The 11063-nt window shown below is 44.1% G+C and overlaps 1 protein-coding gene across 1 annotated transcript in view; it reads right to left on the reverse strand.

The window, feature by feature from the left end:
• RFFL (ring finger and FYVE like domain containing E3 ubiquitin protein ligase) overlaps positions 1 to 10787 on the reverse strand; it is a 77004-nt gene extending 66217 nt beyond the window's left edge. The window contains exon 1 of the mRNA XM_032162970.2: positions 10590 to 10787. The gene's annotated coding sequence lies outside the window, so the exon portion shown is untranslated. The remainder of the gene's footprint in view (positions 1 to 10589) is intronic.
• Between the last annotated feature and the right edge of the window lie 276 nt (positions 10788 to 11063).

The following is an 11063-nucleotide window of genomic DNA, read 5'->3' on the forward strand; positions in this document are numbered from 1 at the left end:
ATGTTGCCCAGGCTGGTCTTGATCTCCTGGGCTCAAGTGATCTGCCTGCCTTGGCCTCCCAAAGTGCCAGAATTATAGGCATGAGCCACCACACCCGGCCCAGAAAATATATTTTAATATGCTTTCATAATATGTGTAATACATAACAGCAAATTTCCATTTTTCCCCATCTTAAAAAGGGATCGGCTGGGTGCAGAGGCTCACATCTGCAATCCCAGCACTTATCCCAACACTTTGGGAGGCCGAGGTAGACAGATCGCTTTAGATCAGGAGTTCGACACTAGCCTGGCCAACAGATGAAACCCCGTCTCTACAAAAAATACAAAAATTAGCTGGATGTGGTGGCACACACCTGTGGTCCCAGCTACTCGGGAGGCTAAGATGGGAGAATCACGTGAACCCAGGAGGCAGAGGTTGCAGTGAGCCGAGATGGCACCACTGAACTCCAGCCTGGGTGACAGAGTGAGACTCTGTTTCAAAAAAAAAAAAAAAGTGATGTTTGGTTGGGAAGACCAACTATATATCAAAACACACAAACATTTAACTAGTGGCATCAAAAACTGCTTTCCTGACACGATATTCAGAACTCGAATATGGTATATTGATCCCTCCCAAATAAAACTAGAGGCTTATTTTTATAATGTTTGTGTTCCTGGGATTACACGCATGTACCACCATGCCTGGCAAATTTTTGTATTTTTAGTAGAGACGAGGGTTTCACCCTGTTGGCCAGGCTGGTCTTGAACACCTGAACCCAAGTGATCCACCCACCTCAGCCTCCCAAAGTGCTGGGATTACAGGCATGAGCCACCGCCCAACCTGTTTGTGTTGTTTCTAAAACGACAATGTAAGGAGAAAGATTTCAGTCTGCTTTTTGCTAGCATTTCCACAAATAACAACACAGTTATAGATAGCCTGTATCTCAAATAAAAACCAAATTAGACAGTAATTGTCAACGTATTTTCCTTTTTAATACTGCTTTTGGGTAGTGCAAGAGACATGTTGATGTGCTGTGGTGAAGATTTTATCAAGTAAATGCAATTTAGGAATCTGATGAAGATCATCTAGAGGTGAAGCTGCAGAACTACTATCATTTTAATGTCCCCCATTAATTGGTAGGTTCACAGTCACTATTCCTCAAGCTGCTGGTCTCTAACTGTGTCAACACTTCAGAGTTGGGAAACACTGAACTAGATCAATGGGAGTGGTGGGGATGACTCAGAATCATCTGAAGTGCTGGATTCAACCATATGGCCAAGGGTACAACAGGAAGGTGGAATGCCCTTTGACAAGCTGAGAATATTCTGACATCCCTCTTCCCACCCTCTCAGTAAACAACGGCTAAGGTATACTTTAGCTCTGATATAGAAGGATTACGCAAACTCTTCCATCAGTATATGATAAGTAGACAAACAAAAGAGAATCTGAAAGATTAAGAATTCTCCACTATGGACTGGGAAAGTCCTCATCTCATAAATTATTCCTTCCCACCCCCGCTTGCACATAATTTTAACCCTAACTATTCCTTTCCACCCCTTGATAAAAATCCAGATTCCTCAAACTAGCTGAATTTCAGCGGACCTACTCCTGCTAAGGCCCTAGAAAACACTCCTTCCTCTCTCTCCAAATTAGAACATTCCTTTGCCCAGCATTTTAGAATGAAGCATATGCTCTGGCTGATCTTCCACACTGTGTAAAATAATAATTAGTATAGTTAAGATGGTACAATCCAACCCAACTGCAATTGGTCATGCATCTACTGACGCAAGTCCTAGAAGAGGGTTGGAAGTTGATAGAGGATGAAGCTTGGTTATTTCTCAGGCACATATTTTAATCATTATGAAAGTAAAAAAGCATGGGAGGATTAGCAGAAAATGCAGAGGGTTGGGCACATAGTTTCTTGTATATTTTAGGATAAAATACGCTGACTCAATTGCCACTAAGACTATATACATGTGATCAGTACCAAGACTGGAAAGATTTTCCAAAGCAAATGAAGAGTAAGACAAGAAGAGGGTGAGGTGGGAGAGACGGATGCACGATTTCCTTAAGAAAAGCTTTTTTTCCTTTCAAATCTTTTAACATAATCCAGCAGTTGCAAATAAACAATGGTGTTGATCACTAATAAGTTGCATTTAACCACTCAGAAGCCAGCAGAGCCTCCATTTGGTCTAACTTCCTGTAAGTTTCAAGATGACTAGGCAGCATTTCTTTAAAAAGGACCAAGACAGTTAAAATGTTTCAGCAGACCATACTGGCTGCAAATAGTTCAAATCCAGGTGGATTTCCCCTACTCTTAGAACTAGCCACTGGTAAAAACAAGTGACTGACCCAGGCAACACTCCACAACCCAGAGATAATGAAAACATATTTTTGTATATAATTCTAGAAAAGGCATGTGAACATGAAAACAGAAAATGTAGGTTTAACTGTAGCATTGCAGAGCGGCAGCTTTAAAAAGTCAGATAACATTAGCTCAACAAAATCATATACTGAAGTGTGCTCAAATTCAAATTCAGCACATGGCGGTAGTAGCAGTTGAAAAACACTGCTGAGAGAGCAAGAAGGTTTTGCTGTATCTTTTTAGAGGAGAGGACAATGAAGAAATTACCAGACCAAGGTCACTTTTCAACCTAAAAAAAGGAGGCGGCGGGGAGGGTTAGTAGCTTTAACAGAGATAAAAACCTGTGTAGGTCATAACTCCATGAAATCAGCAGCCTGGTGAGTGTCTCTCCAAGAATCTTGTAGGAAATTAAGTATGGATTGAGTAATTAAATGTAAAGTCTCCTTGAGAGTAACTTCAGTTCTTGAAGACTATATATTTCTGTGAAACATATAGAAAAATTATGAGGAGGATTTACCAGGCATCACATCACAGCCTTTCTACTTTCACATCAGGTTGGAAACACTATGATCTAAAAAGAATAGAACGATTTGGGAATTGTTCATTCTCTAGTCTTTGCAAAAATTCACGTGCTAGCGTAACTGTAATATACTTAGGAGTTTCCAAAAATGACACACATTTCCTCAAGAGATGTAGAAAAAAATAATCTCTGGGTAAAAGGCCAAACATTGTCTCTTCTGAATGCTTAAACAGACAATTATGTGTCTAATACATTAATTATATAAAGAGAGAGAGACTATTACAGGAAAGTTGAATAAGACATCTTAAAAAATGTACCCTGGGGCCTAAGTCCATTCAAATGACAGTAAAATCACTCCTCAAAAAATCAGTTTTATGGAACATCTAGTATTTTAATTTTCCAGCTGCCAACAGAAATATATAAGGAGCAGAAATTAAACTAGTTATGGCAGCAGTGCAGTGAACAAAACTTTAAATTGTATTACACACTAGTTAGACATTTGCCAAATACAAAGGCCCTTAAGGGTAGAAACTTCTTTAGAATATAAATGATTCCCAATCAATATGACAGAAATTAGTCTGTTTAGGCAATAAACAGATTCATGGTTTAGATGTAAAAATTCAACTGACATCATAATTCAATACAGAAAATAAATATATAAGAAATTAATCTCTAAAATGCCTTTAAATCACTGTGCCCCTACATATGCTGTATCATTAATAGGCCCTTTAAGCTGGTATTGTACTAATCAGCTTTTTTAACATCCTGCCCACAAAAGAGCTTATTCATTTAGCTAGGAGACAGGTGTTAGCAACCAGAAACCTCTTTTAGCCTTGATTTCCAGGGACTGGGCCTGCATCTATGATGATGATCGGCAAGTCTAAAGGAAGGACAGCTTTAAAAGAGGGAAAAGGAGGAGACAGGGAACAAGAAATGAAGACCAAAAGGGAGAAAAGAAGATAATGAAAGAAATGGATGTTAGGTGCTACTTAATGGGGCCACCCTCAAAGGCTCCTAGCCTAATCTGGGCTACCGTCCAGGTACAGATGGCAGAATTTGGGTAATGTTATTCATTTATTCCTGCAGATAGTAACTCTGGGCACATGCCAACACTCCACTCATTCTAAAAAATTGTTTAAAGTGTTGCTAATTGTCCTGTGACTCATTCTTCTTACCCCTATTCTCTGGTTCTTAACTTTAGTCCTCACTCTTTCATACATTTTCTAAAAGAGCTGACTGAATAGATATTCCTGGAAAGAGATACAGAGAAAGCTGGATTTAGAAAAGCATCTTAAGCCTACAGAATAAAAATTGTGTGAGGAAGTGGGAGAAGGGACGTTTATTGAGTTGCCTACAACGTACAAAAAACATATTTTTCTCTCTTTTAATCCTACCATGCATATTTTTCCCCTTTTAATCCACATAACAATCCTACCAGGTATTTTCATCTTGCAGATGAAAAAACTGAAGCTCACAGAGGTTAAGTAATTTGCCTAAGGTAGCACAGCCAGGAAGTGGGGGAGTCAGAATTCAAAACCAGGTTTGTCTATACAAACAAACAACATTAGGGATAATGTATCTAGTGCCTGAGTCTGTTTTAAATCAGATGGTTCCAAATTTCAGCAATTATTCTTCCTTCCATGAACTCATCAAACGGCTGCTGACTAAATTTTATTAACTATTTGTTACGCACCTATTATTTTCAATAAAGGCTTCAGCTGTGTAGAAATAAAACAGGCAAACTGACTTTATTCTAAAATTTGACATACAGAGAATTCCCAGGCATCTCTGCCATCCAACACTGATGATCATAACTAGATTCAACTACCTATTCAGACCTCTAGTTGTTTCCACATTATCATTCATTTGTCCACTCATGAGATAAACGAAGCTACTTTCACCAAAAACCCTCCCTCATGACTCCTGATAGATAATACAGCAGAGGGGGCCTCACTGTAAAGCAATTTACATAAAAGTTATAAAAGCTCTTTGTTATCTGTCATGACTAGGAAATGGGCTATTCTAGCAAATCAAACATCCTGGCTAGCATAACGATTCTATTAGAGGGACTACCAATTTATAAGGAATTTCAATGTGCATAATTTCACTGTAAAAATTAAAAAAGAAAAGCAGGTCAGGCACGGTGGCTCACGCCTGTAATCCCAACACTTTGGGAGGCCGAGGTAGGCAGATCACTTGAGGTTAGTAGTTTGAGACCAGCATGGCCAACATGGTGAAACCCCATCCCTACTAAAAATACAAAAATAGGCTGGACATGCTGGTGCATGTCTGTAGTCTCAGCTACTTGGGAGGCTGAGACAGGAGAACTGCTTGAACCCGGGAGGTGGAGGTTGCAGTGAGCCGAGATCACACCACTGCACTCCAGCCTAGGTGACAGAGCAAGACTGTCTCAAAAAAAAAAAAAAAGAAAGAAAGAAAAGGGAAGAAAAATGAACCCCAATTTTCAAAGTTCCATGGGGCTTGATGTACAGGAGATAATGCCCCCCCCCACCCTGAAAAAAAGTATCAATGCAATAAAACGGTGGTTCCCAAACTTGACTGCACATCAAAAGCACTTGGGAAGCCAGTCACGGTGGCTCAATGGCTCAAGCCTGTAATCCCAGCACTTTGGGAGGTCGAGGCAGGCGGATCACCTGAGGTCAGGAGTTTGAGACCAGCCTGGCCAACGGGGTGAAACCCCGCCTCTGCTAAAAACACAAAAATTAGTTGGGTGTGATGGCTCGCACCTGTAATCCCAGCTACTTGGGAGGCTGAGGCATGAGAATCGCTTGAATCCGGGAGGCAGAGGTTGCGGTGAGCCGAGATCATGCCACACACTCTAGCCTGGGTGACGGAGAGAGACTCCATCTCAAAAAAATAAATAAATAAAAAGCACTTGGGGAGCTTTTTGAAAATAAAGATGCAAGGGAGATTTTTTAAAGCTAGCTTCCAGCCAGATGCAGTGGCTCACACCTGTAATCCCAACATTTTGGGAGGCCAAGGCGGGCAGATCACCTGAGGTCAGGAGTTTGAGACCAGCCTGGTCAACATAGTAAAACGCCGTCTCTACTAAAAATACAAAAATTAGCCGGGTGTGGTGACACACATCTGTGGTCCCAGCTACTTGGGTGGCTGAGGCAGGCGCATCATTTGAACCTGGGAGGCGGAGGTTACAGTGAGCCGGAGATCATATCACTGCACTCCAGCCTGGATGACAGAGCTGAGACTGTCTCAAAAATAAATAAATAGACTGGGTGCGGTGGCTCACACCTATAATCCCAGCACTTTGGGAGGCTGAGGCGGGCGGATCACATGAGGTCAGGAGTTCAAGATCAGCCTGGCCAATGTGGTGAAACCCCGTCTCTACTAAAAATGCAAAAATTAGCTGGGTGTGGTGGTGGGTGCCTGTAATCCCAGCTACTCGGGAGGCTGAGGTAGGAGCATTGCTTGAACCCAGGAAACAGAGGTTGCAGTGAACCGAGATCCCACCACTGCACTCCAGCCTGGGTGACAGAGCAAGACTCCGTCTCAAAATAAAATGAAATAAAATAAAAATAAATAACAAAAATAAAAGGTTGCATCTACGGGGTATGGCCTCATAGTAGTAATAATAAAATTATAACATTGAAAAAATAAAATATAGTTCCCTGGTCATCACCTACCCACTCAATCAAAATCTCCAGGAAGTGGGGCTGGGAAATCTGCATTTTTAAAGAATATCTCGGTCAGTGACTCAGCAGCAAATCACCAGGTACCTCATCTTTCAAGGAGTGGCTGGCTTTTGGAACTCCTTACAATAAAACATGCTCAAAAGGCTAAAGCTGCACTGAACACAATGTGACCTGTCATTGATGATTCAGGAGACTTCAGGATCTCCCATTACCACTAGGTTATCATTTACTACCAGTCACTAGTCACTGTACTAACAAAACCAGTAAGGTAAAGTTAATAAAGACTTTCTATTAGTAGAGAGCAGGAAAAAACAGCTTTTGTTTTATTATCAGATTCAAAAAGCTGGTTTTACTCCAGAGGAAATGCAGTTTTTTGTTGTTGTTGTTGTTTTTGAGATGGAGTTTCGCTCTTGTTGCCCAGGCTGTAGCGCAGTGGTGCGATCTCGGCTCACTGCAACCTCCGTCTCCCGGTTCAAGTGATTCTCCTGCCTTAGTCTCTCAAGTAGCTGGAATTACAGGCATACACCACCATGCCCGGCTAATTTTGTGTTTTCAGTAGAAACAGGGTTTCACCATATTGGTCAGGCTGGTCTCTAACTCCTGATCTCAGGTGATCACCCACCTCTGCCTCCCAAAGTGCTAGGATTACAGGAGTGAGCCACCGCATCCAGCCAAGATGGAGATTTTATGCTTTAAAAAGGAAACTGTTTAAAAACATGAAGGACTCTTTTAACTAACTGCTTAGCTTCACTTCAGAATGTTAACAGGCCCAAATACATTAAAAATGTGGAATATTCACCCCGCATAAGAAAAGTAAAGGAGTAACTTCATGACAGTCTTAATGAAGAGAAAGGATAATGGGTTTAAACTAAGACTGGCATAACAGGATTAGCTATGACCGCTGTCCTGATGGCAGCTGTTAAATCTTGGAAACAGGGAGGGCAGAAGTCTTTAAATACATGAGGCCAATTCCTACCTATCTGAGATGGCTTTTATGTGAGCTATAATAGGATATCCTACTAAGAGCCAAATTAGTTTTACTATTTTAAAACTGCTTAACTAATATAAAGTCACGAAATAAGAAGTTAATCAGATATTTCCTTACAAAAGAACCAGGAGTCTGTTTGTATATGAAAAGATTGTCTTTAGGCTGGACACAGTGGCTCACACCCATAATCCCAGCACTTTGGGAGGCCGAGGCCAGAGGATCACTTGAGCTCAAGGCGTTTGAGACCAGCCTGGGCAACATGGCAAAACCCTGTCTCCACCAAAAACACAAAAATTAGCTGGGCGTAGTGACGCACATCTGTGGTCCCAGGTACTTGGGAGGCTGAGGTAAGAGGATTGCATGAGCCCAGGAGGCAAGGTTGCATTGAGCTGAGATCATTCCATGGCACTCCAGCATGGCTGACAGGAGTGAGACCCCCATCTCAATTAAAAAAAAAAAAAAAAAAAGACTATCTTTACAATTGCCAAAATCTTTCTTACACAAACACCAAATTACCATTACCAATAACTAGAAGTGAAACAAAAACAACCAGTAATCATCATTAAACCAGTAACCATTACCAAACAACAATGAAGCAGCTCCTCGCTTGAGACTTCACCAATAGCAATTTAAACTATGTGTTCTCATTAAACTCTAATACCTTAATTCTGTTATTGTATTAACAAGTTATGAGATTCTAAGGTATAGAGGTTAAATCTTTCCTCCAAAAACATAAACACTATGACTAGTACAAGTTTGGTATAAAAGTCTCTATGATTAAAACAATGGCAGTTAATTAAAGGTTCTATGACAAGAATAAAAAATCAAGGTGGAATTAGTCCCCCTAACAACTTCTTAGGTTTACAGAGGTGTTCTCAGAAAGTCTTAGGCATGACACTCATAGAGATGGGTGTGACTATATTTAAATAACAATGCACATGTAATTAGAAAAGAAATTGTGCCCTTTTTTGTTATTGCTGCTGTTTGTTTTGTCTTCTTAAATGCTGGTCACTAAAAACGCCTTTTCCACAACCCTTAAGAGGTGTTCCGGCCTGGCGTGGTTGCTCACATCTGTAATCTCAGAACTTGGGGAAGCCGAGGCAGGAGGATCGCTTGATGCCAGTTCATGTCCAATAACATGGCAAAACCTCGTCTCTACGGAAAATACAAAAACTAGCTGGGTGTGGTCGTGCATGCCTGAGGTCCCAGCTACTCAGGAGGCTGAGAAGGGAGAGTCACCTAAGCCTAGGAGGTCAGGGCTGCAGTGAGCCATGATTACGCCACTGCACGCCAGTCTGCATGACAGAGTGAGACTCTGTCTCCAAAAAAAAAAAAGGTGTTCCTATTAGATGGTACCAAGCAAAGTTATGTCAACTGGCTTGGTCGTGAGAGAAGGTTTGAAAGAAATTGATTTTTACGGTTTCTGAGAAGGGACTTTTTTTGTGCATGTTATTTTGGCAACTGGTTAAACTGGTCGATTTAAATATTTACAACGCTTGATGCCGATGTAAACAAGGTATCACAACTGTCTACCTGATCAATATGAAAGTTTTTAACCAGCTGGTCTTTGTAATTAGATGGGCATTAAAATGAGTGTGTCCTAGATTACATGAACATTTTCTTCAATCACAATCAATATATTAGCCCTGCCACATCAATCTGCAGGTGTTATGAAAAGATACCCAAATATTTTCAAACTTAAGAATACCTCTAAATAAACTGTAACTTCTGAATTGTACTCTAAAATTCAGAATTAGGAAATATACAATAGAAGTTCAAAAACCTTTGCCATCATCTACTTCCTTGAATGTGAAAGAGAATGTAATCAGAGAAAAGGATAAAGAAGTTGTCAAACCTGAAATCCCCTTAACAGAAAGGAGCTGTCACGGCTAGGCTGCAGCCCTAGAACTCTGTACACAAACTCAGCCCAGTACCTTGTCCCCTGCCTACTCCCATTCCTAGAAGAATGGTATAATAAATGGGCAGCCCGGCCCACATTTCAGTAAATTGAACTGTCACGGGGAGAATACGGCACCCCAAACAGTTGCAGCGACAGTGGTAACAGGAAGTCTCTCTGTCCTCTAAACCAATCATCAAAGGGATACATAAGGAACTTACTGCTTTCTTAGAAGGCCACACGCACCCCGGGATGTTTGCTCATCACGTCACTCTGGCCTTTAACCAGGGAGCAAAGTGACAGTTGTGGGTAAAACCCTATTTCCAAGCTAACAATTATCCTTCCTTATGGTAGACTGGGGGGTGGCACGGTACACTCTTGATTACACAAGCAGTTTTTTTTCCCCCCTAGAACAAATGACAGACCAACAAAAAGGAGAAAATATGCTGTTGTTTATCTCTTCTACCAGCCTGAACTCAAGCTCTGAGCAGACGTGCCAGCGGAGGCTCTGGCTCCCCTGGTTCGCCAGACTTCCCCATGTCTAGTCAACTGTCTCCTGGGCAGCCGGCTGAAGAGAGGCCCCATTTCCCTCTCGGTCTTGACCGCTGCCGCACAGTGGCGACCTCACACACATCGCGAACAGAGGACAACTCCCGAGCGAGGGAACAGTGGACCCTGCGGGGAGAACCGCATTCCCAAACTTCTCCATCAAACCTCCAAACTCCAAACCTCCCTCCTCCAGCCGCCTCCGTCTAAGACGGAGGTAGGGACGGGCTGGTTCCTTTAAAGGGGTAAGCAGGCCGCCGCGGACCTGCCTCAGTTTCCTCTGACGTACAAAGAGGTATCTTTTCCCCACAAGCCAACTAGACCTGCCGGTCTGCAGGGCGCTTGGGGATAATCGAGGACGCACGTCTCCCGTTACTGCCCCCACAGGTGAAACGCTTTCTTTGAGGGGAGTTTTCAAAGGACAGGTGTGGGCTGCCCTGAAGGCGGGGACTTCCAGCCGGCAAACGGCTTCCCCCTACCCCTGTAGGGCAGGGAGAGTCCCAGGCCGCGCCCCACACAGAGGAAGGGCCCCCAGACCACAGCCTGACGGCACCCGACCGTCCCCCTTCCCGTCCTTCCCTAGGCCGGGCGCCCAGCGGCCCCCAGCGCCGCCGCCTCCTCACCTGCTGCGGCCGCCCGCCGGGCTGGCACCTAGGAGAGGAGGCGAGGGGAGGGGCCGGATCCCGGCCGCGGATGCCTCAGGCAGGGAGGCTGCGGACTCCGCGGCGGCGGCGTCTCTGGGGCTGAGGGGCACCCGGGGGCGGTCGCGACATCCTCACGGGCGGCCCCAGGAAGTCGGCCCCCCCCACCCATCCCCAGCCGGCCCGGCCCGGCCCGGCCCGGCCGCTCCCGCCCTCCGCGCGGCCCCGCCCCTGACTCGGCCCCGCCCCCTCTCGGGAGCGCGCCTCCGCTCCCGCCGCGCCCGAGCCACCATAGAGAAGAGCGAGGCGCCCGGCGGCCTCGAGCGCGGCCTCCGCTCGCGCCCCCTGGCGGAGCTGAGGCTCCCGGAGGCGGGGCCGGGCTGGTCTGAGCCGTGGGACCGTAGGAGGCGTCGTTTCCCCAAAGTCATGGTGTCGGCCGCTGCTGTTTACCTTGGC

Source organism: Hylobates moloch, unplaced genomic scaffold (assembly GCF_009828535.3).
Source record: "Hylobates moloch isolate HMO894 unplaced genomic scaffold, HMol_V3 SCAFFOLD_10, whole genome shotgun sequence".
In the NCBI taxonomy this organism is placed as follows: domain Eukaryota; kingdom Metazoa; phylum Chordata; class Mammalia; order Primates; family Hylobatidae; genus Hylobates; species Hylobates moloch.